This window comes from Ochotona curzoniae, unplaced genomic scaffold (genome assembly GCF_017591425.1).
Source record: "Ochotona curzoniae isolate NIBS_2020 unplaced genomic scaffold, NIBS_Ocur_1.0 contig_2318, whole genome shotgun sequence".
NCBI classification, from domain to species: domain Eukaryota; kingdom Metazoa; phylum Chordata; class Mammalia; order Lagomorpha; family Ochotonidae; genus Ochotona; species Ochotona curzoniae.
The window spans coordinates 14,623,618-14,650,683 of NW_024465419.1; the positions used below are offsets into that span (position 1 = coordinate 14,623,618).

At 42.2% G+C, this 27,066-nt stretch overlaps 1 protein-coding gene across 1 annotated transcript in view; it reads right to left on the reverse strand.

Annotated features, from left to right (window-relative positions):
- Nucleotides 1-22,886, reverse strand: part of NCALD (neurocalcin delta) — a 172,734-nt gene extending 149,848 nt beyond the window's left edge. The window contains exon 1 of the mRNA XM_040972662.1: nt 22,733-22,886. The gene's annotated coding sequence lies outside the window, so the exon portion shown is untranslated. The remainder of the gene's footprint in view (nt 1-22,732) is intronic.
- Nucleotides 22,887-27,066: the final 4,180 nt, after the last annotated feature.

Here is a 27,066-nt window from a genome sequence, read left to right on the forward strand (position 1 = left end):
GTGGGCAGCCTCTAGAAGAGCAAGGACCAGATTCTCCTCTCAGTTCCAGAGAGGACCAACCCGGTGCACACCTTTATTTCAGCCTAGTGAGTCTCCATTTAAACCGCTACTTTCGGAACTGCAAGAGCCACCTGATGTTCTTGCAAGTTGTTGGGTTCATTGTAGTTTGTTGTAGCAGAAAAAGAATAGAGGAGACTTAGATCCTTTTGGCTAGTGTAACCAGTACACGTGAAAGGCAAGAGAGGAGTCTCTTTCTGGCCCAGGAGTAGTGCACTGCAGGAGCTTGTTAAACCCTTGCCCCTGTCTTGGATGGTCCCATTGTGGCCATAGCTGCCTCAGAACAATATTCACACAGATGCTAAATCGGAGGTTGACCGTATGGATAAGAGAAGGAGGAACAAAGAACTCATAAGGAAATGGGGTGAGCGCACCAAGGCAAATATTTTAAGATCATATATGTGACATTTAACAAAAATAAAAATAAAAATCTTAGAGAATACAAATAGCCTACTTTAAGTCCGCCACCTGAAAATGCCAATCTAAAAGAACAAACACCCTCACTGGTAACAAATCATCAGGTGAACATAGCCGAGTATCTGCTATTGTGTTCTATCACATGTAGTTGCATTTCTTACATTTATTACTGCAGCTGAGACTTTATGCGACAGGAATGAAAGGAGAAAATTGAAGACCTTTAAAAATACACACTTCTCCAGATCAAGTTGCCTGTGAAGCCTGCCTGCGTATCCAGGTTGTGGCCCTCCAACCAGGTGCCATTTTTATTTCACCGTACAGGCTGTAATAGGCACAAAATGTTTTTCTAGCTCCAAAAACCTCAGGAGGTATCTCCTGGTCATTCCACTGATGCTACAGAAAAAAACAGTTCCTCAAATTTGCAAAACGATTCATCACCAGATTGCCTATAGTTAATGAGAATATTCTATTCCCTGATACTAAGGCATTCTCATTTATATGTTTTCAATGATTATGGGTAACAAGAAATTAGACATTACTATGAATTAAAATCTGTAAGAAATGAAAAAGCAACATTTCATTGACAGTACAACGTTAGCTAAGGTTTGATTAAGGAGGATGACCCGGTTTTGGACCCCAGAACCCATGTGGGAACCCTGGAGGAAGCTCTTAGCTTTGGATCAGTCCAATTCTGGCTGATACAGCCGTTTGTGGAAAGAACCAGTGGTTTGGAAGCTCTCTAACTCTACCTTTCAAATAAATGAACCAACCTTAAAAGAATTCAGGTACAGGTCTTTTAAGAACAGAGGTATCATAGAACATGTCTACATAATAATTAATAAACTATTCTAGAAATGGTGACATTCTCTGGGACATAGTTTTTCCCTAACCAAGTTCTCCATTTGAGACCATGGTGATGAAGACCAAGTCCACCCAGGAGCTGTGTTGTCTTAACAATGACATGTGTGGCCCTTCTCAGGCTTAACCAACATCTGAAAACGTTTAGCAGGTGCTTCACATAGACTGTTTTTTTCTTTAAGATGTATTTTTATTGGAAGGCAGATCAGATTTCCGAAGAGAAGGAGAGCGGACAAAAAGATCTTCCATCCACTGTTTCACTCCCCAAATGGCCACAATGGTCAGAGCGGAGCAGATCTGAAGCCAGGAGCTTCTTCCAAGTCTTCCACGTGAGTTAAGAATCCCAAGGACTTGGGCCACCCTCTGCTGCTTTCCCAGGCCTTATGCAGGGAGCTAGATGGGAAGTAGAGCAGCCAGGACACAAACCGGTGCCCATACGAGATTCTGGCACTTTCAAGTTGAGGATTTAGCCATTGAGCTATCATGCTGGGCTCTTAACTGCTTTTCACTCCACCCTCCACCCCATCCCACTGCCATGCTTTTTTCTAGAACTAAGTAGTCCAAGTTATGAAGAATTATGAATGATTAATTTCTAATAACAAGGGACACACTTTTGATTAGTTTTGAAAATCACAAGGACAGTTCTTCTCCCACTGACTTCAATCTGACACCTGTTTTTCCCCCAGCCTGTAGGGAAGAGTCCAAGCCAGGAGGTGCGCTCTGGACAGAGCCCAGACAACCGAGTTACCAAAAGAACATATTTTCCCAGTTTTCTCTGTAGTTCATGACTTTCTAACAACATATAAATAGTAAACACATGTTAAGCTTTTGTTATGGCCCAGCACTGTGCCTCAGACATTTATCTTTTAATTCATGTCATCTTCCCAACTAAATGAGAAAGGAGCCTCTTAATTCTCAGCTCACAGTAAGGCACAGGAAGGAAGGCTAGAGTACAAGCTCGGACACCATGAGTGTCAGGGCTGGGTTCAAGTCCAAGGTGGCTCAGGCTGGAGTCTTCTCCCAGTCCTGTCCCAAGCACCTCCCTGGAACTTACCCATCCCCTCACTTCACAGCCTTCTCCTTTCCTTTCATGGAAGAAGCATTCATGGGGTGGGGGTGGGTGGGAGGTGTTAAGAGGGAAGAAGATGAAAGCACATCTGTCGCCTCTGACTCACTTCATCAACTTTGAGGTTTTTATTTTTTCCTGGACTGACTCGCTTTGCCCACCCCATCTGGATCTTGGAGCCACAGGTGCAGGATACAGCTTCGTTCCATTTGTCAGCCGGCCTCTGCCAAAGACTCACTCGTGGTTTTTTTTAAAAGACTGAATCCCCTCTGCCTTTTTTTTTTTAAGTCTTAAAACCCTTTCTCTGAGTTTTTAATTTGCAGCCAGGCTTCCTCCACCATCCTCGGCTCATTCACACCAGCCAGGAGAATCTAGTGAAGAGCCCTTCTGTGACTGATTTCTTCAAGCAAAAGGTGATTCAGGGAGAGCTGCTGCCAGGGCCAACTCCAGGGCCACATGGAACTATGTTCAGCTCCTTTTTGTTTCACGTGCATTTTGGGAGAATAAAGAGATACTGCTGAGGGTGGGGAGGAGATGTGGGGAAAGGATTACCTCAGTAATATCAGACAAAGACCTGGATGAACTACAAGCCTGAGTGGACTTGGGAAGAGTCCACTGGTGAGAAAGACTGGACCAGGGCCAACTGGGGAGGTGGACTTTAAAAAAAAAAGCTTTGAGGGCCTGGTGCTGTGGCCTAGTGGCTAAAGTCCTCGCCTTGAACTTCCCATATAAGTGCCGGTTCTAATCCTGGCAGCTCCACTTCCCATTCAGCTCCCTGCTTGTGGCCTGGGAAAGCAGTCGAGGACGGCCCAAGGCCTTGGGTTCCTGCACCCATATGGGGGACCTGGAGGAAGTTCCTGGCTCCTGGCTTAGGATTGGCGCAGCACTGGCTGTTATCACTTGGGGAGTGAATCATCAGATGGAGGATTTTCCTGTCTCTCCTCCTCTATATATACATCTGACGTTGCAATAAAAATAAATCTTTCAAAAAGGTTTGAAAAGCAGAGTTAAAGAAAAATTGATCTTCTGTTCACTGATTTACTTCCCAAATAGCTGTAGTGGCCAGAGTTGGACCAGTCTGAAACCAGGAGCTCTTTTGGGTCTCCCACAAGAGTACAGGGAGCCAAGCACTTGGGGCATCATCCTCTGCTTTTCCAGGTACACAGGGGAAGTTGTATAGGAAGTGGAACAACCAGAATTTATCTGGCACCTCCGTGGGATGGCGGCTTTACCTGCTACACCACAGCATCAAGAAGTCTGATCCTGTGTCCCCATTCCTGAGCAATAAAACAAAGTCGGGATATGGGCTTTATGCCCTGGTATGATGAGTTCTGAATGTATCTTCATAATATACTGTGTATAGTTTCCATTAATTTCAATCAACCTGATGGGGCTCAGGGAATGCAGGCATTTATAGCCATAGGGGATTCAGGAAACAGAGCTTTTCATTTCATTTCACCTGTGCAGGCAAAGCCAAGGTCTAATGAGTATGCTCGAGCCTAGTGCAATGTGTGATAATGCAGTTATTCCTCTAGTCAAGGATATCAACCACCAACAGGACAGTGATTAACAAGCATCGCACAGTACGTTTGGATGTTAGACTGCGTTGATTAGAGTCAGTGGACACTTTACCACGAGAGTAGAATCCTAAGCATTGAGAGAGTAAAGACAGACGAAGGGAACACAGCATTTTCAGTTACCTAGGAAAAGCGTATTTGTGAAAATCATATAAGAAAAGGCATATTGCACATGATCTCAGGGGACTGTACAAATTTTCTAGAAAGACAAAGAATACTAATAATCCATTTGCTACAAAGGTAGGTGAGAGTGATATTACCCGCATGCTCTCCTCTGCCAGGGACTGATTTAAAGACTCATTGGGAAGGATTTAGGGGTTCTTCCTCACCACTCACAGACATGCACACCCGCACATCTCATACTACGTGCATGCATTCCAGGAGGCTGCAAAGAGTACATGCGCATGGACTTAGGCATTTATTTTGGTGCAAATAGTTTTTCAGTCCCACATACAGAGGGGTTGAAGGCTGGTGCAGAAACATAGAAAAATCACAAAGCAGTGTCAATGTTGTAAAGTTTATCTTGATTCAATTCTCCAACAAACTAAAAAAGGCTTACTTGAAAGGTAGAGTGACCAAGAGAGTGGAAGAGACAGAGGGCTTCCAGTCACTGGCTCACTTCCCAAATTCCTACAACATCTGGAGCTGAGCCAGGCTAATGGTAGGACTGTGTGCTGACACAGGGACCGTTCACCAACTGCCACCTCATCTGTTAATGTTTGTGAAACTGCAGGTGGACTCTGGGTGGCTGCAGGCCACCTGTGTCTGAGCATACAAGCTGCTACCTACTGGCGTGGGACACAGGGATACCTCAACAAACTATACTCAGTGGAACCCTGCACTAATCTTCCTCTTTCTTCTTTCCCATGACCCTTTGAACCTTTGGAGCTTGTTCTTGTGAAACGCCCCTCAACTTCCTGATCTCTATAGCAGAACCATCTAAGGCTTAGCTCATGATACTCTTCCAGCAACACCCACTTTCCAGAAATCTCATCCAGGCTCATGGGATTTAAGCAACATGGATTAAGAGAATCACCAAATTGTGTTTCTCCAAGCTCTAGGTCTCACTCACAGATGTGATCATCTCTACTTTCCAATATATGATGGGCATTTGGACTTAATACATCTTAAATGGCTCCTTTAATCTTCAAATCCTGTCTCCTTCCCAATCTTTCCCATTCTCTTAATGTCGATTCCATCCTAGTTGCTTAAGCCAAAACCATACTGTCACTCTTGACTTCTCTTGTACTCACAATCCAGACATTAGAAAATCCTGTTGTCTAGATCATCCTAAATATACCCATAAGCTGGTGGCGGCGGGTGGAAGGCACATTGCACCTGTGCGCAGCCAAGGCCCAGCCCTCTTAACTGTCTCATTCCCCTACCTCTTTGGTCACCTTTCACACTGTGCTTCCTAGGGTGTGGGGGGTGCAAGCCAAACTCCCTTCTCTGACCTTGTATTTAAGGAGAGCTCCCAAAGAGATGAACCCAGCCTGTCTTTCTAATCCTCACAGGGTGTAGGAACCAGGCACATGGAGTCTCAGTCCTTCCTCTCTTTGGGGATTCTGACATTCTGGCGGAAGTCACAGGTCACCAGTGTGATAGATCCCCTGGATACAGGAAACAGTTATCAGGATTTTCTTCAGCTAGCCTCCTTTCCTCAGTTGCCACTGTGCTTGGCAATGCTAATTATCTGATTTGAGAATCTCCTTGTGATGGAAATAATTTTTGAAATGTCACGGACTGCCTTGTTTTCTCTTTTCATGTATATGTGACCACGGTTCTAATAACCCAATGCCTAATCAACTCACAAAGGGCAGGCAGCTCAGCTCAGCTCTGTTTCTGGCTCTGCCACTTAGTGCTGGAGCACCTGAGGGAGCCACATCCACTCCATGGAAGGCAACCAAGCTCCAGGTATTGCAGCAGCCTCAGTTCTACCCAGGCACCAGAAAGCCATCAGTCAGGCTGATTATGTTTCCAACACATAGTCAACTTCCATGTCTCAAGATCAATCCCCAGGCCTCACCCCAGCTGCCCAGGAGTATGTGACACAGTAGTTCAGAACCTTCATCATTAAGCAATTTCTCCTCTTGATGGGCATTCTTCTTCCTACCCCAAAGCATGTTCTGCTTTTCCCTGCTGAATTCCCAGGTAGTGACGAGCTCACCATTACTGTAGCCACCTGAGGTGTAACTACCATCTGGTCTTTTCTGTGGCCCAGGACTCCACCTAAACTCTATAGGACAAAGTGGTAAAGGTAGTTGGCTGAGTCACCTTCTGTAGGCTGGTGTTGGGCGTTCAGCAAATAAAGCCAGTTGCCTGCGATGCCAGCATCTCAGATGAATGCTTGCTCTAGTCCAAACTGTGCCACTTCCAATCCAGTTCCCCATTCATGTGCCTGGGGGAAAGCTGTGAAAGACTGAGTGCATGGGCTACTGCCACCCATGCAGCAGACCAAGATGGAGTTCCAGGCTCCTGGCTTCAGCCTGGCTCAGGCCCTTCCCATTGACTGTGGCCATATGGGGAGTGATCCAGCATATGGAAGATAGAGCATGCTCTGCCTCTCCTTCTAACTCAACCTTTCAGATAAATAAATCTTAAACTATGTATCAACATGGCTCTTTATCTAAAACATCAACTCCATAATAGTATGACCTTTGTGTCACTCCACCGCCGTTCTATCTCAAGTACTAGCACAGAGCCCAGCACACTGAATCTCAGAAAACTGAAAAGATAACTAAATGGATGCAAAGGAACACATTAGAAATTTCTGACTTTGAAGTTCACTTTAACAATTACAGCTTTCATTTCCTTTGGATTTCTAACTCAAGATGACAGGTGGTTTCAATTCTATACTTTAGATCCCTCAGGCTTAAACTTTGGAGTTTTACTGGCAAGAGGACTTAATTTATACAAGGTCTTTGTTTGAATTTCATAATGATAAAAAGTTTGTCACAATGGAGGTACTATCACACTGGTGGCAATTTATTAGTATTTAATAAATGTTAATGAATGTTGTCATTTAGCCTCCTAACTAAATCTCTGATGAGACTACTGAATGATGTGGTGTGACTAGGAGAATACTTTGAGTAATGCGTGCATCATCGACAAACTCAGCATCAAAGGACATTGTTCATGCATCAGCAATGCACTGTTTTTGCCCAAGGATTCTGTAGGTATTCATTCAAACCAGATTAGGGGACCATGGGTCACACTGAGTTCCAGTGCAATCTCTCAGGGGCCTGCACAGTGTCCAAGACAAATAAAAACAGGTTTTTAGTTATGTGCCGAGAAATCAGATGATGGGGCAACACCAGATGCCCTTTTTCCGGCGCTGTTTCTCTGCTGCCTCTCTCAGAAGGGAGGAAGTTTTCCAGTTGAGCACAGGCCACTTCCAGGCATTGGATGATGGCACTTGTCTGGCTGGCTCCTATAGGTGGCACTGCTAGTGGATGCAAGCAACTGGCCACTCCGTCGCTCTGGTTTCAGAGGGCTCCAGACTGTCTCCCCCTACCCCCCACACTTCAAGGGGATAGGGAGTCCCAGAATTATGGGCAAGTGCCCACACTAAACTTGCACAGACCTGCTCCTGAACCCTTAACATAGTTATAGGTGCCCAGGATTTCCTTCCACAATTGGTCCTGGCCTCTCCTAGAATCTGTATGAGCACTTGCCTGGCTATGATCCTCCCAAAGGCAAACAGAAATGTGTATGTAGAGGGGAACGGGGTGAGTTGAGGGTGCAGCCTGAAAATGTGAGGCAGGTTTTCCAAAGAAGTCCACCTCCCAGGCCACAGCAACTGTGACTCCTTCACCTTGCATGGTAAAGAGGTAGTAGTACAGATATGATGAAGGGAAGGATCCTGGGATGGGCGGATGACCCTGGCTTATCTGGATGAGGTCATGGTTGTAAAGTGTCTTGACAAGGGGGAGACAGGAGGTCCATAGCTAGCATCAGATGTGACAACAGGACCAAGAGTCTGGGGGCAAATGAGAATGACTATGAGCCAAGTACAGGGAGTTTCTTAACAAATGAAGAGGGACCAGGAAACAGTCTCTCAGGGCCTCCAGTGGGAACACCACCCTGCTGAGACCTTGAGAACTTTAAGCTAACAGGCTGGCATGGGTTTAGGTGCTGAGTTTGTGGTAACTGATGACAGCAGCTGCAGAAACCTCAGCAGCAAAACTTTGGGAGGCTCCCATCATGAGAAGGCAGCAAAGAAAATGGAAGAGAGGCAGAGGGAGGGCTGTGGGTGAATGGATACTCTGACGCTCTTCTGCTCAGAACTTCTGATGTGAGAGGCTCAGAGAGACTGTGTCCAATGAAAAATTCACGCTGTAGTTTCCAGTGTGTTCTAATTGTGGAACATCCTGGCTTGGGGAGGGGGTGGATTAAAATCCTAGGTACTGTCATCACACTGCCATTTAAGTGATCCATTCATTTACACATTGGTTATAACATAATCCAGGAGTTTGCTACAGAGTAACTGCATAAAATCATGCGAAAGCAGATCCAAAGAAGAACACTATTTCATTGGGACTGGAATTCGTGCATCTTTCTGACAAGTTTCAAGCCAAATTTCTTTGTATCAAATTTCTCAAATATTTACTTTAGTTTGCCGTTCCCAGGAAACAGAGAAACTAGAATATGGCATTCTGCACTTTAAAAATTGGGGAAATTAAAAACAGAAAACACACCAGGCCATCAGCATGGGTGCAAGGCTAATTCGCCAGGAGAAGGAATGAAATGGGATAGTGTACTCTGTTCAAGTCAGCCTCCAGCATGCCCCTCACAAGGCAGAAAAATCTCCCTCTCCCTACCATAGAAAAACGATTGCTTTGATGGCTTAGAGTTATAGAAAAATGACTTTCCAATAGGAGAGCAGTTGATGGGACTGATTATTTCAAACAATGGACTGAGCAAACAACTAATGAGAAAACATTTTCCTGGAGTTTCTATTTAAACTTGGGTGATTTGGGTAAAATTGTTTTGATTGTACATATACACACCACAGTCATATTTGACAAATGAATATAGGGCTTGAATTTTGCTGTAGCCAATGAAGTTGCCACCTGCAGTGCCAACATCCTATATGGGCACTTATTCAAGCCCCAGCTGATCCACTTCCCATCCAGCTGCTTGCTAATGAGCCTGAGGAAGCAGTTAAAAATGGCTCGAGTGTCTGGGTCCTGCAGCCCACATGAGAGATCTGTGTGAGGTTCCTGGCTTCAGCCTCCCCCAGTCGTGGCCGTGTGGCCATTTGGGAATCAACTAGCAGATGGAAGATCTCTCTCTGCCTTTGTCTCCCTCTGTTTCAAAATAAAGATGATAAAAAAAAATGAGCACCTGCATTGCATCTTTTTTAAAAAGTCAATATGGAACAAAAAATTAAAATCACAAGAAAGGAAATGCACTCCAGATTTTTTTTCCTGGCTCAATTATTTAAAAATCGAAAGTTTACTAGAATGAGTCCAGGAATCTGTCAATAATACTGAAATGGACTGAAAAACACAGATTAACTTTTCCAGAAGTCGCCAGCAGGCTAGAGCTGCGGGAGGTGTGGTCTGCACACCAGCATTTGACAGGGTTCAAGCTCTGAGAGAGTCCTCACAATTCTGAAAGTCAAAGGTTTTGTTTTTGTTTTTGAAGAAATGTTCCAGGAAAGTAAGATTTTGACCGTGAATCTTTCTCCAAATAGACAAGAATAAATTGGGGAAAGTGGAAAATGGGACTTTCCAGGGACAACGTGACAATGCTCTGAAGCAGCAAAAAAAAATTTTTTTTTCAAAAGAGAAGAATTGTCACAGTCACCTAAAGAAAATACAGCAGAAATTGACCATATCAACATTCCCTCTTAATGGACCCTATTATTGTTAAATAGAGAAATCTGGAAAAACAAAGCCATACAGAAGGCTTTATCCCAACTGGCTATTGTGTCTCTGACTTGACTTCCAATCTCTTTCTCTCATCAAAATTCTGGGATGGCAGGACTCACAAATGTGGCAGGGGCTCAGGCATTGCAAGCTGGACCCCTGCACAATCCCCTACATTAGGGCTATGACCATCTGCAAGCACTTACTTACGCTACATGCCAGGGAAGATGTTCCCAAACAGAGATATTTTTAATCCTCTAGGATTAAAAAAAAAATTTTCAATATATTTACTCTTTAAATCTGACTGACCCTTACAGATGTGTGGCCTGAATCAATCAGATCTGTATTATGATAAAGGCAAGCTCTTTTCATTTTTAATGAAATACAAAAGGATACCAGAGGAAGGCTTGAATTGTTGCTAACCCTATCAGGTAGCAAAATCCACATTTCACGCCAAGACCATTTTTCAGGGAAAAGCCACCCTGCTTGGAGCATGATGCCCTGAGCAGGAATTTTACTGCAGAGTTCTATCCCCAAGCAGAGCCCAGGAGTTCATCTAATCTGTCTTCACACCTTCAGTGACAGAGTACAAATTGAGGAACCAATGAGGACCTGACCAAGTCTCACTTTCTATTTAATGCTCTCCATCTTTGAGCAACTTCATCCCTTTCTTCAGCTCCTTTTGCTCTCTCCCACAAAGAGAGATTTAGTTGGTCTCACCCCAAAGGGAAGCTGGAAGGGGTCTCCCTTAAGGAAGACTGACTTCCTTCTGTATCCCATTCCAAATCAAAATAAACTGTCCCTGTGAGATCCCTAGTATTATCCCTAAGATGAGTGGCTTCCTCACCTCCCACAAGCTCTAGGGTCACTAGAGTGACAGCAGGGCCGTGTCATGGCGATGTTTCCCAAAGTATGGAACATATAGCCCTAGTGCCGCCAGAGGCACCTGCAAGTACTACATAGTTACAGAGGATTCTGATTCTGTACTTTCATATACATCAGGAAGAAATACTGCTGGCATATCCAAGCTGCAACTTCCCAGCTATTATTGAATAGGGCAAATATCCATTGAAACAGAAGAGAAAACAATTTTTAAACAGATACAATATGAATAGTAGTACAGACATACTGTGAGATGGCAGGAACCATGGAGATGGGACATGGATGACTAACTCTCAGGAAATGCCCTTTGATGAAACTAGGGAGAATGAGACATGATGTCAGCCTCTGGTCCTGCTTACACCACCCCTTCTTTGCAAAGTCCTGAGCTTGGGATAGAGGATGGGAAAGCAGCTGTTATCTGCTGCTTCATCAGGTTACAATTCACAATTTCACACTAGGGACCAAATATGAGTAGAAATACTGCTGAATGAATAAATCCAATTCTTACCAAGCTATAGCCAAGGATCACATTATCATTCAGTTTAGTTAGAAGCACTCTGGTCCAGCATTTGTTCTTTTTTCCTCCCCAGAAACTAATTTATCTAGATTAAGAGAGTAGAAAGAGATGAAAGCCAGAGAACACAGGGTAGTGCATTTGCAGGCAAGTGTGAGGACATTTGGGAGGTCCAGCCTCAAGGTGGAGCCAGGGGCTTCATCTGGACACCAGGGAAGGCTCAGTGAACAAGACATGAACATGGCAGAGGCTCACATTTTAATAAGAGGGAAAATATCCAGGAGCTGCAAATGCAGGTCACCCCAAGGTTATGCCAAGGAAGTAGTCATCCATGATGGTTACACACTGGGCAAGGTATCTAGGGGTCAAACGGCCAGCTGAGCTCTTTAGCATTTCCCACACTTCCACCATAACTCACTAAAGGCTTCAGCTTAACAGTCATTCTCTTGAGTTTTTCAGATTCTATCCTTTCCTTAGGCAGGACAGGGGAGGCACAACAGAGAGGAAATCAAACTAGTCAAAAACAAAATGTAGAGGATGGACTAGGCTGAGTGCTTCTCTTGCAACATATTTTCAGTCCTGAGCTATGGCAAGTTAAAGATGGGATGCTTGTATATATTGCATTGTTGTAATTAAATGGACCATCTCACTCCATACTAATCACAGCTAGCTTGTACTGAGTCTGTTATCTGCCAGGAAGTGGTCTAGATTCTCTAACCAACTTGATCTCATTCACTTCTTACCACAACTCCATAACACAAGTACTATTATTTTTTTCATTTTACAGATGAAAAAACTGGATTTTCAGAGAAATAAATTCACAGGCTCCAAACCCACAGCTGCCTAATGGGATCCTTCTGCACAACCAGCTGTCCAGGCAATATTCTTTCAAGTAGTCCTCTCAAGAACAGACCCTCTTGCCTACTTCATCACCCATGCTTCTAACTCCTCCCCCATTCTCTATTTCACCTGGTGACTGGGGAACAAATACCTCAGGAAAGTTAGCTCAATGTCCATGACCACTGTGGTGTCTGTTTCCTGGCAGCCCTCAGCCTTTTAATTCTCTCCTATTTAAGCCATCACTGAGTAGTTTCTCCAAACATCCAATTAGCAAGTGCACAGAAGCAACTGTGTCCATCATTCATTAGTGATTCTAGGACACAACAAAGCAAAAACAAAAGCCACGGATGCGGAAAACACTGAAATCTAAAACTGTGAGGGGCAAATGCACAGATTTAGGATTTTTTTCCCCAGAAGGACAAAGAATGACACAGCCTTGTCACTGATTCCAATGGTCTCAAGCACCTCCCAGTGGGTTGGTGTTGGAGACACAGCAACAGTGGGACAATAACCTGAGTGGAACATCCTCTCCCATGGGGATGCAAAGCTGCTCTGTCCTACTAGTGAACTGATTCTTCTTCTATTGTTTGCACAAGGCAATGGTTGGCTCCGTTTTTCCTCTCAAAATTGTTCAGACCCCTTCAGAGACCATCATTCCTGCAAGATGGCCTTCACTCTTGGGAATTGCCTCTCCTTTGAGTCAAATTATAATACCAGGAATCAAAAGATCAACCTAGGATGACTTAAAGAGGTATAGCGAAAAAAAAAAAAAAACACTATGGGGATGTCAGGACACAGACACATACAGCTGCTATTCTAGTTTGGAGAACGGAGGATGGAAGCAGTCTATCCAGATCAAATTCTTCCCAACAGTAACTTGTTCTCTAGCACACAAGTTGAAATGTAATGATAGAGGAATGACTGGCATTGATATTAAAGTGTTACCTTCGCATTACAAGGAAACACTTGCTATCTTAAGGACTAACATCAACAGCACACAAATCCTGAACAATATTGTAACAACTTCCCACATCACAGGAGGACATCACCACTATAATACACTTGCCAGACATGACAGCTAGAAGTCTTACTCAAAACATTAACATTACAGGAATCCTTCACAATACTTTCTTATTTGTAGCATAATTTCTTTAGTTCTTAATTGGGCTATTGTCAGCTTTTAGAGTTAATCTCGGTACTTAAAAGAATGAACCTAAAACCTACTCTTGGCCAAGCCATGGAACAAGCACTTGGTTTAACAGCACAGCAATGGATATAACTAGCATTAGACAAAAAGGAAAATACCAATGGGGGCATTTGAGAAACAGAGAACTCATTGCTGTTGCTGCTTCTCAAAAGACTAAATACTACCATGCACGTTAGCAAGCAGTGTTGGAATTTCTAGTTCTCAGCATTAGTAACACAAAATGAGCCAAACTACATTTGGATATTGTTAAAGTTCTTTGCCTCACTTCTTTTAATCACCAGTCTCCACACCCAGTGACTTTCAGCACAAATGAAAAGTGAACGTCAGTTATTTCCTCGCTAGGTGATATGTAAGAACCCAGTGAGAAAACTTCCTATTGGGAAATCTGTTAGCCATTCCTCCCTTACCAGTCCTACAAGTAAAAAGAGAAAAAGAAAAAAAGGTCTAAGTCTGAAATATTTTTTTAAAAATTAGTAAGCAATATTCTCTCCCTGAAATGTCTCTTTTGGCTATTGTGTATATAGCAGGTGCCAAAAATGTATTTTAAACATACTGCAAGATTTGAGGTAAAAATGCACCTATACTTACTCATTCTTCTGATTCAAAGATAACACTGCTTTTGGGGATTATATATGAGGGTGACCAACACTGTAGGGCTGAACACAGTTCCGTAATAATGACAACTTTTGACTTAGAGGTGCTGGGAAGCTGTTCAAGGTCAACTGCCAGCAGGTGTCTTCTTGGCCCTCTCCCCCTGGTTGCCCAACACTGCACGTCCCAGACACTAAGCAGGCATTAGGCAGATATAGACTGAAGTTTACTAGTGGAATTCTGGAAGGTTTCATTTCTTTAGAGGAGTTAATGCTACATAAGAACACTGCATTATGAATGGCAGGACACAGACTGCCCGAGGTGAATTCCAACTACATTATTTCCTAACGACTTTGGGCAGATGAAGGCCTTCATGCCTGTTTCCTCTCCTGTTACTACAATGAAGTGGACATATGCAAAGAACTTGTAACTGGGCTTCCTGGCACTGGGAAAATCTATCTGGCAGATTGCAAGTCTCTCCATCAAAATAAGCCGATTTTGCAGTTTGTGAAGGAGACAACCTGCCTCCAGAATGCTCCATTCCAATCTGTGCTTGCTGACTTCAGAGGAAGCCACTAATCTAATGAAGCTAGACATTGCTAAATTTTGAATTCCAATAACATCAATCTGCTACTAATTATGGTTCTGGTCATCTGTTTCCCAGGAATAACAAATGTTCCATGGGAAAGAAAGTGGCTAATCAGAGTGGGAAAGTATATAGAGGCCCTTGCTTTTCTTGGTGAATGACTGTCACGGAATACTCAGGGAAGAAGTTGAACAATGAACTGCACTTCAGAAATCTTTTTCCAACTACTGAAAAGTTACACATTGAAGTTCAAGTATCAGTGTCAAATAATTCATCTTGAATCTCTTATATTTAAAATTTGGAAAATGTTACTTATGTTCCAGGATTTACAGAAGTAGATGTTAAGCTAACTCCATATGTTTCTCATTTTCAGAAATACCATTTTAGACTGTTTAAAAGTTTCAATTGAGCTGCATATAAAGAAATCATTTTGGTCTCAAATATATATATATGTATATTTTGTAATGGGGAAGCTCTTGTTATAAAGGGGCCAGATAATGTGGCTGTTAAGCATGTTTCCTGCTCTAGTTTTCTTTCAGGCTTCTCTTATATGATTTGAATTAACCTGAATTAAGTAAATTTCTGCAACTAAAAGTGGGAAAAATAAGAGTATTGATCAAAATAATCTTCATGTATAAAGGTCACATCAGTAGTAAGGGGGTTCACACACTTTAAAAATTAAATCAGTGTACTATTCCCATTCATTCTCATTTTCTAAATATAATTAAGCGAAAAAAAAAGGATCAAGATCAAATCCAACCTAGGCTTTGGAAGCAGGTGTTGTTAACTTCTATAGCAATCACTTCTAGGCTTATAAACGTGTTTATTATGTAGTGGGCAAGGCCCAGGTGCTGGAAAGATGATGCAAAACAATGCAGACACTGCTCTGTCCTCCTGGAGTTCATAGTTTCAGGCAGGGACACCTACAGCGTGGTCCCTGGACCAGTCTCATGGGACTGTGATGAACACGGGCAGACATGGCAACTGAATATTAACATAACAGCCACATGCCCTAGTCTCATCGAACAGGTGGCTCGGGTATTACGGACCGTTCCTGTTGAGAGCTTCATGTGACAGGATCTACCAGTCACAGTCAGGAAGACAAGTATCCATTTGTTATTAATTGAAAACTAAATTTTAAGAAATCCTGTTCTTGCAGATTAGTTTGCGAAGCACTTATATGGGGTTTTGAAAGGATTATAGAAAGGACTTATGTTGTGGAATAGCTGGTTAAACTGCAGTCTAGGATGTGGGCATTCTACATGAGTGCTGGTTCACATCCTAGCTCTTCCCTTTTATCCAGCTTTCTGCTAATGCACCAAGGCCCAGGCTATCCAAGTATGAGCCCCAGCTGAAGTTCCCAGCTCTAGCCATTTGGGGACTGAACCAGTGGGTTTGGTCAAACCTCTCCCACTGTAACCCGCCTTTCAATTACATAATTTTCTTTCTTTTTTTTTTTTTTTTTGCTAAGGAGCATTATAGGAGGTTGGTGGGGGCATGGTGTGAGACAACTTAATTCCAACTATGAACACTTGGCCTGGCAAAGCATTTTTTAAAGCTTGCATTGAAACTTACAAGGTAAAGATCACACACAGGAAGTCAGGAAAGCAGAGTACAAAGAGCCACATCATTTTATAGAGAGGATGTGATACGGAGTCGGGCAAAGCAGGGCCAGCTGGGAGGGCCAATGGGAGGCCGTTACTTCCGGGCCTTGCTGCTACACAAAGGTGGGATTCCCTTTTTTTTTTCCCAAAGAAATCATCTGAAGTACTCAAGTGTTTCTAAACATGGGAATGACACAATAGAAGGTAGAAGGTTCATTTTATAGATCATGCTGGTTTCATTTGAATTATGTGCAAAGCTTTCAGCTTGCAGGCCTTGAAGGGAGGCCAATAAACTAGGAATTTTAAGAAATAACTCTCTTTATAGTGCCATACATGAGTCATCTAAGTCAATTTACGCAATCTTAAGTCTTCCTAGGCACCAAAGTGTAGAAAAATACCTCTGCAGTAGATCTAATCATGTGTGATTAAAATGATTTTGAAATGTCTTTGCTTGGCCTTACAGTGACAGAACGCATTCTTCTCATCTTCAGAAGCTGGTTAAGTAAGGCATTAAGGAAGAATAAACCAATGTGCTAAGAAGCTTACACCAAAAGCGTCAAGTGTTATCAAGGATTGTCAAAGGATGTAACAATGGCAATTTCTTCTTTTGTTCCAAGCATCCTATAAAAACTAGACTTCATCTTATCATATGTACCTCAATTAAGTTTTTACTTGTCACAAAAGGCTTATGGCCAAACTGGAGTCCTTTTCAGCATTAAGATTCCTACAAATGTGTCTTTTAAAATACAGTGAAACAATAGGTATGAAACTTTGAGGGTAAAATTATTGAGGATTTTGACAATTAAAAAGTGGCCTTTAACTGTCAGCCAGTGGACTCTGAATAGGTTTCATTACGGTTGGAACGGAGAGATTGGCAGCAATCCAGAACTGATGAACTATCAAAACTGTATGAGCAGGACCCTTGGAGCGCGCCTCATGTTGGGGATGGGGGATGGGTGGGAGGTAGGGTGGGGCTTTCCCCTTTGTTACTCCCCTAACCCTACATACAGGGCAAAATGATTATATTAGTGTGGAAACAATGATATTACCCACTTTCACCCTGTAGCCCGTGACCCTTTGTACCCTAATAAACTAAGATTATTAAAAAAAAAAAAAAAAAGTGGCCTTTAAAGTATTTCGGCCTTACAAGAACATAAGCATAATCCTGCTTTAGGATTTCACATGTTTGGCTGAGGAATCATCTGATTAAGCTTCTATTTCTGGTTTCATAATATTTGTACTTTCCTAGCTTTTATTTTTATTTACCTGAAAAACAGAGTGTTGGAACAATGGATTTTCCATCTTTTGTTTGCTCCTTAAATGCTCACAAAAAGCCAGGGCTGGACCAAAGCCAGGAGCTGGGAAGTTTACCCAGGCCTCCCATATAGGGGACAGTAGTGCAAGGATTTGAGTCATCATCTACTGCTTCCCATGATGCGAATTAGCAGGAAGCAGGTGCAGAATTAGAGATGGGCCTTGAGCCAGAGTACTCTAACATAGGGTATGGGGTTTGTACCAGATGTGTAATCCACTATTCCACAACATCTGTCCCCTTGGTATATTTATAATTGTCATATAAGAACTATAAGGACTGCCAAGACACCACAGTGTTAAACTGAACACTATGTGTTTAGAATTGAATGCATTTGCAATAAAACACTAAAGACAGCATTGAGACTCCTTGATTATGACAATTTCAAGCACTAGTTTCTCAGCTGAGGGTGAATAGTACCATCTTAGGACACACACAGAGCGATATGTACAAGACAATGGTCCCAAATGGGGACTTGCCCGAGAGATCTTTTGTACCATGATAAACTCCTACTTGTAATAACATAGCAGAATAGCCTAGTTTAAGGCTTAGTAAGGGTAAGCCATCAACTTCAAAGGAGACCCTAGGGGAGCCACATGAATTTTGATAAGATTGGAGAACAAACCCCAGATCCGTATGAAGGTAGGGTAGAAGAATGCTTTATGAAATGTCCATGGGGCTGGTACCGCTGAAGGAATCAGGGGATTACAAACAGGTACTAGCCTTATAAGGGTAATGTTGAAGAGGAAGCACAGCCACATCAATTTATGAAGAAAAAGGGAATTCTGTTTGTGCTGCAACTGAAGGGGACTGATTAACAACAGGCACCAAAGTCAAAAGCAGACATCTCAGTTGGGTTGGTTCACACAATCCTGATGGAACGTACGCTGGGGCCAACCTTCTGCTCTGTGGGTATGCTGATTACAGTACCCACATCAGTTCCAGACAGGAACAGAACTTCCCATGGTAATTTTCAGTGAGTGGGATCAGGTCCTGAGGCATTTCCTGGAAGAATAACGGAAGATGAAACAGGACTTCCCCAGGCTGATCTTGAAGATAAAACACACTGAACGACTATCAGCAGGTGGTGGTGGTTTAAACGAGAGCAGGCTGATCAAGGATGAGGGGTCCAGGAGCTCCTCAAGGCGCTTTGGTCATTGACTTTCTAGAAGGCTGAAGAACAGTAACTATTTACTGTTACTTTGAGATTTACTATGAGAGTGTTTGGATAAAATTAGTCAAATTTTAGCAGAAAAACACTAGGTAAACTTCAATGGAGAGTCTTCCTGCATCTTGGCTATGCTTCTGTTCATTGCTGCCATCAAACTAGAGCAACTCTGCAAGCATTTTCTTGGAAAATCAATAGACATCCATCCTACAGTCTTAATTTGGATTCACTCATTTTCATACACAGATGGTCCAAAACTTACAATAGTTAAATTATTATAATTTTTTAACATTACAATGGTGTTAAGGGCATACACATTTAGCAATCATCTTCGAATTTAAAGTTTTGATCTTTTCTTAGACTAGCAATATGCAGTCTACCACTTTTCTTCCCATGCCAGGGAGTAGAAACCAGCATGGCTCCCAGCCCACCACACAATCAAAAGGAAAAGCAGCAATGTCATCTGGGTCACTAGACTGTGAAGCTTTGATGTCTCATTGGTGAGGTGGAGTCAGTGCATTTCTGACTCCAAAGTCTCCAAAACTTTTGCTACAAGTGCTATGAGGAATGTGTCCTGAGCATCATCCTGAGGCTGTTGGGGCATGAGACTTCATTGACTGGGACAGAAGATTTGCCACACTTAGCTGCAATACAAACCAGAGTTGGCACCATATTTAACATTCTCTCCCATGGTCACCAATAGTCATAAAGCAAACACTACAAAGCCTTCTCTTTGCTTATTGGAATCATTTGCTTGCTCTACTAGAATTGTACCTTTTTATTTTAAAAAAAATAATGATTTCAAAGGCAGAGAAACAAAGAGCACTTTTATCCACTAGTTCTCTTCCCAAATGTCCATAACAGCTGAGGTTAGGCCAAGCCAAAGCCAGGAGCCTGAAACTCAATCTACATCTGGTATTTGAACTGTCACTTACTCCCTCCCAGGTTGTGCATCATTAGGAAGCTGGACTAGACGTCAAGCCAGGATTCTACTTTATGCACATCCATATGGGATGTGGACATCCTATATAGCATCATAACCTCTATGCCAAACACCCACCCACCCATCCCAGTAGCATAAGATGCACATGGATGTGAATTTTGTCCTGAATGTATTAGCTGTATGTGTAAATGTCTACTTTCTCCCAAAGAGTAAAGTCATTGTACAGTTACAGACTTCTTTTATTTTTATGCCAATTGATAGAGCAACAGGACATGCTTCTTATAAATTACAGTCATTCATTCTGTACTAAGTATTCCACTATCTGGCCCCTGCCACTTCCCCAAGCCCTGTCCCAGCTGTCCCTCTCATGATGCACCCTTGCTCTCATGCACTGCTGGCCTTGGTTCCATTTCTAGTTAATAACATGCTTCTTTCTACTGCATGGCCTTAGCACAAAACACTCTGCTACCCATCTCCATATCTTTGAAATTCTTCAGAGAAACAGTATTTGACCCAACTCTGCTTTCAATCCAGCTTCCTGTTAATGTACACCTTGGGAGCCAACAGGTGTTGGCTCTAGTGGCTTATTCCCTGCCACCCACACCCACATGGGAGACTAATTGAGCCTAGGTCTACTGACTTCTGAAAGAAACCATTGCTCAGATAATTAGCATTCATCATCAGGAGTGTATTACGCATGCTTGAATTATCCTCTGGTATCTTCTGCTGTCAGCCTCTGAGATAACCTCTGCTTCTTACTGTTTCTGAACAAAGGGAGTCTGTTGACAGATGTTTGTTTTTTTTAAGTAATAAGCTCCTAGACTAAGAGGATTAAAACAGAACTATTTTTTAAAGAGGAGGAGGAAAGATGTCAGTGCAAAAAAAGTTCAGGAAAGGGCAGGGCATGATGCCTCAGTGGCTAAATCCTTGCCTTGCATGTGCTGGAATCCCATGTGGTCACCAGTTCATGCCCTAGTTGCTCCACTTCCCACCTGTCTCCGTGCTTGTGGCCTGGGAGATCAATGGAGGATGACCCAAAGCCTTGGGACCCTAAACCTGCTGGGAGACCCAAAGGAAACTCCTGGCTTTGGAGCAGCTCAGCTGCAGCCGTGTGGCCACTTGAAGTGAGCCAGAAAATGGAGATTTTTATCTCCTTTTTTTCTGTAAATCTGCCTTTCCAATAAAAATAAATAAGTCTTATAAAAAAGTGCAGATAAACACAATTCCAGGTAACATCTTGTAGCTGGGAAACTGGTCACACAGGGAGCCCAAAGAAAGACAACAAAAAGAAAGCTAAAGTCAATTCAGATACCCCATTTTAAAGTCAATTTTTTCAAAATATCTTTGCTACCTCTTGTTACCTCGCTCTCTGCCACAAAGCAACATGGACCAGAGAGTCTAGGACTTTTGAACAAGATTCCAAATCGCCCTCAAAATCTGAGCGGGATTTGTTGACATAAAGACCCTAGCCAGGAAGTGTAACTTCTGCTGATGAAGCTACATCCTGCCCTGCTGCCTCGTCCACTGCCTTCTCTGAGAATGGCAGTCTAAGCCCGGAGTGGTTTCTCCTTGTCCCAGGAGTTGTTCTGTCACTCTCTCATAGCTTCCCTTGGGTCTGGCAGATGCTGTGAAGCTATAACAGCAGCTCCTGTGTGTCTCGCCCTGATCTGTGTTGAACTTCAACTGACTGAAGCTCACATTGGAAAGGAATCCACAGAAAGGAATCATCTGTTCCTGACAACACAGGTATGGGGGAAAGATGTGGATACTGCAGAAGAGGCCGGAATAAGTGGATGCCAGGACCCTCCGCCCCTCCCAGTCCAGGGGAAGGACTCCTTGGTACTTTCCTATTGTACTTTATCCTGATGTCAGAAAGACCCAAGGAATCAACGCCAGGGAGACCGCCAGGCCTAGGAGCAGAGATAGCCAGAAGCAGCTTAACCAAATTATCAAGAGTAAGCTTCTCAAGATACTGCATCAGTCCCAATTTAAACATACACCCCATCTTAGCATCCAGGAGAAATACAACAGAGTTGAGTCTTTGATTCCAGTGCCACAAGGTGGGAGGCGGGGGGGGGGGGATGTGGGAAGGACAAAAAAAGCATTACATATTGCTTAACAAGACTGCAATTATTCTTTTCTGTAGCTCTCATTGGAAGGATTAAACTACCACATTTAGAATTTTTTTCACTTTCGCTTTCTTAGTATGTCCAAATGAGCCATGTTTCTTGTCTTATACTTAGTTGCACCACAGAGACTTGGTGAGGGAGGAGGAAAGAAGTGGAATGGAAAGTGGCAAAATTTCTTAAAACTTTATTTTACATCCATTTGTTGGCCTTCCCTACATTATCAACAAAATACAGCAAAAGGCTTTTGTTTAATTTTTTCCATGTGCTCAGCACACAAAATTATTTGACCGAGTAAATGTTAGATTAATATTCATGCCTTGTTTCCAAGCAAGCACAAGAAGGATGACAGAGATCCATATGATCTTGTTCGGAAGTCTTGGCCGGCTCTTATCTAAGGCCATTAGCTTACCTTGAAACATTGCCAAAGAACTCATTCACTAGTATATTTCCTTTCCCTGAAAACTCAATTTGCTGCATATTCAATGAGATGACTTTTGAGACTCATACCAACAAATTAGGACAGTTTTAATGTTTCAATCCTAATAGAAAATTCACGATTTCTAGTGAGTGAGTCAAAACTTATTACAAATCTATTGCAACAGATTTTCATAAGAATCTTTTCTAAGTTAGAAGACCCCCTATCTACTTGTTGCACACACTCTTCAATTTTCTACATCAAATGAGATTTGGACGGTCAGGAGGGGCACATATGAATATTATTCCTCCATCCTCCACCCAGAAGCAACAAGCCCAATTTTGCTGACCATTTTAGCTCCAATTCTCTACTTGGCTTTGTTTTAGTAAAAGCATATACTTAAATGAAATTGCCATTTCATCAGCCACCAGAACAGGGACAAACAGAATTAAAAAACAAAACATAGAACAGCTGCACAGCTATCTTTTCAGTAAAATACAGATTCTTCAAGAGTTAAAAATGGAATTGGACAGCCCAGAACTGCGATGGCAGATGGTAATCCAACACTTTCTATTTACCAAATATAAATATGGAAACACACAACCACTGAGCAGAGGCATAGCACCTTTGCATTTTACATAATTTGGCCAATGGAAAATCCAGATGCTTCAAGAGACTTGAAAAGCAACTCACAGTTCGCAGTCACACAGGGCTTTTCTCAGAGGTATCCTCCTACCCGTGCAGAATGGACCACCAGCACAGCAACGGGCCTGCAATCGAGGGAGTCCATAATTAGCTCAGATTTCACTTGAACATTTGACAGCTTAGTAAAATGTGGAGGTAAGCTTGTGACTTTTATTTTTTCTGCAGTTGCCTTTGCAAACAGGAAACAGGAAGCACACCTACAAGAACACGTAATTCAGCTTAATTGGTCTTTGCCTCGAAGTACTCAGGGGTGAATCTGGTACCATATGGTGAATAGGCAGAGTCCCCCATAGAGCAGGAATCAGGCCTTACCATTTCACAGCCAAATCCTTTGTGTAGATGTTATAGGCAATGAATGATTACATGGAGAAACAGGCATTCTTTATTTTATTTTACTTATTTTTTTTTTATTATCACATTATGATACAGTTCCATAGGCCCTGGGATTTCCCTTACCCCTTCCCCAAGTCCCCTCTCTCCCCCAATGAGTTTCCCTATATTATTATAGTATAGTTCTTCATAAACAATCATATGTCCATCATTGTGGGCATGACAATGGCAGAGAGTCCAGCATCCTATTTAGTCAACAGTTTCATTGGGAGTCCATCTTTGGTCTGAAAGTAGAGACGCATATTGCATTGTATCCTCACATCTGGATGTGATAGTCTTCATGACACAGTTACTGTATATCCCCTTAAATGAAAAGTCACAATACAAAATCAACAGGAAGAAAAGTAGAAATTTACAATGCCATGAAATTAAATAACATGCTACTAGATATGATAGTCTCTATTATAGTTACTATACATGCCCTTAAATGAAATGTCACAAAACAAAATAATAGGAAGAAAAAGAGAAACTGAAAATGCTATGAAGTCAAATAACATGTTACCAAATAATTAATGTGTCACTGAAGAAATGAAAATCAAGAACTTTCTTGAGGAAAATGATGCTACTGCATTATCTATGAGCCAGTGAACAATGTAATGAGAAAGTGTTTTGAACAAATGAAACAACAAAGAAAAACCCATCAAAATCCGTGAGATATTGTTTCCACTGATTTTTGCCAGTGAAATGTGTCTTCTGTAGACAACAAATAAATGGGTTTTGTTTTTTTAATCCAGTCTGCTAATCTATAATGCTTGATTGGTGAGTTTAAGCTATTAACATTCAGGGTTAATATGAATGGGTGGTAATTTAGTCCTGTCATTTCAGCAACAGGTTGCTCATTGATTTAGTCTTCCCTTGTTATTTTACTGGGATGTTCTTCACATTTGCCTTTGGTTTTGGTGGGTGCTATTTCTCTTCTCTGTCAAGAGAACATCTTTAAGTATAATTTGTAGGGCAGGTTTGGAAAGAGGTATACTCTTTAACTTTTCCTTACTGTGGAAGAATTTTATTTCATTTTCAAAGATAAAGGAAAGTTTTGCTGGGTGCGTTATCCTGGGCTGACAATTTTTTTCTTTCTTTTAGAATCTGGAATATGTCTCTCCATTCTCTTCTTGTTTGTAGAGCTTCCTGTGGCAAGTCTTCCGTCAGTTTAACTGGCATTCCTTTATATGTCAGTTGATTTTTTTTTCACGTGCATATTTAAGGATCTTTTCCTTATGTTTGGTGGAAGAGAGCTTGATTATCATGTGTCTTGGTGAAGATCTCTTTTGGTTAAGCCTGTTGGGAGTTCTGTGCCCCTCCTGGATGTTGTTTCCAAATTCTTTCTCTAGATTAGGGAAATTTTCCCTTATTAGTTCATTAAATACACTTATAAACCCAGTTTATCTTTTTGTACCTTCTGGGAGTCCCATAACACTTATATTTGGCCTTCTAATAGTTTCTTTCAATTCTTGAATACTTTTTTTTTTTAGCATAATCCAGCTCTGTTTGGTTTTTTCCAGCTTTTTGTTTGTTTCCCCCTCGTGACAGGAAGTATCTGCTGAGATCTTTCTTCTTCTCTCAATTTTGGAGACTCTCCACTGTACTCATAATTTGGTCCACTGTATTGTTAATTTCTACTGTATCAGCTTTCATTTGATTCATTTCCTGTGTCACATATTCTTTGAATTCCTTGAATGCCTGCTTTACATGCTTCTCATTGTTGATAAGAAGCTTTATGACAAGTGTTTTGAATTCTGTATCTTCCATTTCTCAATGTCTTCTTTAGTTAACTCTGAGGTTGGCAAAGGGTTTTGCTCCTTTGCAGGGGGCTCGTGTTTTGTCCTTTGTCTCTTTTCTTTCTCAAGCCTACACTGAGGCTAGGATGCCAGTACCTGTGAAGTAAGCAGTATGAAGACAGAAACCACATGCTCCAAAGCCTACACTGAATGCCAAAGACACTGTCCTGGGCTTGGCTTGCTGGCTCCTGGGCTGCTATCCAAGAAAACAGTAAATTCTGTCTGGTTAAGCCACTGAGAAGAGTTCTTAGAACAGGCCACTGAACACAATCCCAACTGATACACAGCAATTTAACCAACAGGTAATGACGCACATGGGTCTCTTGACTTCTTGTCTGGTATTTCTAGAAAATGACATCGTTACTCCAAAAAATGGAACTTGTACCCCGAACACTTTTAACTTGCAGCATTTGAAATACATGTTTTTCTCAACCAATAACTTGTTTCAATGCTCTGCATCATAGTTCAGAAAGCAAGAGAGGAGTTTACTTTCTTTTTTGACTTTTTAAGTACTTGCAAAACTGTTCAAGGAAAATAAAAAAAGCCTTGGCTAGTAATTTGGATGGAATTGAAGAGCTTCCTGTTGTTGGAAAAAAGCCAGATTCAGGAAGGTAAACCCCATGTTCACCCACTCATTTGAACAGGCTAAAATGGCACCTTAGTTCAGAAAGTAAATAGTGGTCCCTAGAGACTAGGAAAGCGAGGGAAAGCAGGGGTAAAGGGAGATTAGAAAACAGTATCAAAACACATTTAGACAAGAAGAATGAGCCCTACAGTAGGGCAAGCTGCAGTCCACACCAATTTACACCTAAATAACTAAAAAAAATCATTTGAAGGTTTCCTCCACACACAAAAACATTTAAAGAAATGGAAAGGTTAATGACTTCATGCATACAGCAAATTCTCGTACTGTACTCTATCCATATACACAAGTATGACATAGCAAAGCATTTTTAATAAAGAACAAATGTAAAAAAAATGTCTTGACTTCAGCTAAGGAAGCTAGGTCATTTAATCAGAATTTCTTTCAATGCTGCCCAAGAATCAGCTATCTTCCCAAATGCTGCTGGGGGGAGTCGGGGAGGGGTTTTTCCTCATTTTTCTCAGTTATTAAAAGATAAGAGTGCTTACAAATGGTGGTGGAATATCCTGCTGAGTCTAGAAGGAATTGTCTCAAAGAGCAATTCCAGAGGGATTTAGGGATTCGGTTGTGAGCAGCAAAAGGCTTAAACCTCTAAACGAAAATACAGAAGAGCATCTTCCTGACCTCAAAATGGGAAAGAGGTTCTTAAGGCACAAGAATATTAACCATAAAAGATGGGTACATTTCGTACTGTTAGGAGCCTCTCTGCACCAAAACGCAGGTAGGATAAAGAGAACAAAAAGAACAACGTGAGACCAGCCTACAGCACGTAGAGCAAAACTACTCAGATTACGTAAAGCAGTGCTGTAACCTAGCCCTAAAAAGACAACACGACACAGGAAAAAAATGAGCAACACACATCTCAGAGGAGAAAACCACGGATGGTTAATGGACATATGAGGCGATGAGCAACATCGTTTGTAATCAGAATGTAAATTAAACTGAACGTGGGAGGAGAAATCGACACTTGAAAATGATTTAATCTTAGCTCATGAAACAGAATGCGCACATAGCCTCCATCTGAACAAGTAATTCCTATCAATAGTCTCTAGAGCTTCACTGTGATAGTGTCCCTTTGAAAATTTGTATTGCAACGTAAGCCCCTGTGGCCTTGGGGAGGACCAAGTCATGACTGAGATTGGCTCCCAGTGGACGAGAGCGTACCCTTCTGTCATTTAAGGATGTGACACTGGTCCTCTCTGGAGGGCGCACCTCTAAGGTACAAGGCTGACATCACCCAGGGGCTCCCAGTGGACGAGAGCGTACCCTTCTGTCATTTAAGGATGTGACACTGGTCCTCTCTGGAGGGCGCACCTCTAAGGTACAAGGCTGACATCACCCCCAGACATCACCAGACACCAAATCTGCCCGTGCCTGGAGCACAGCCTTCAGAACTGTGAAGTCAATTGATTTGTAAATGACTTGGCCTCATGTTTTCTCATAGCAACACAAATGGACCAAGACATCTGGACTCATACAGGTGTATCTGCATGGGAGACAGGCACAAGGAG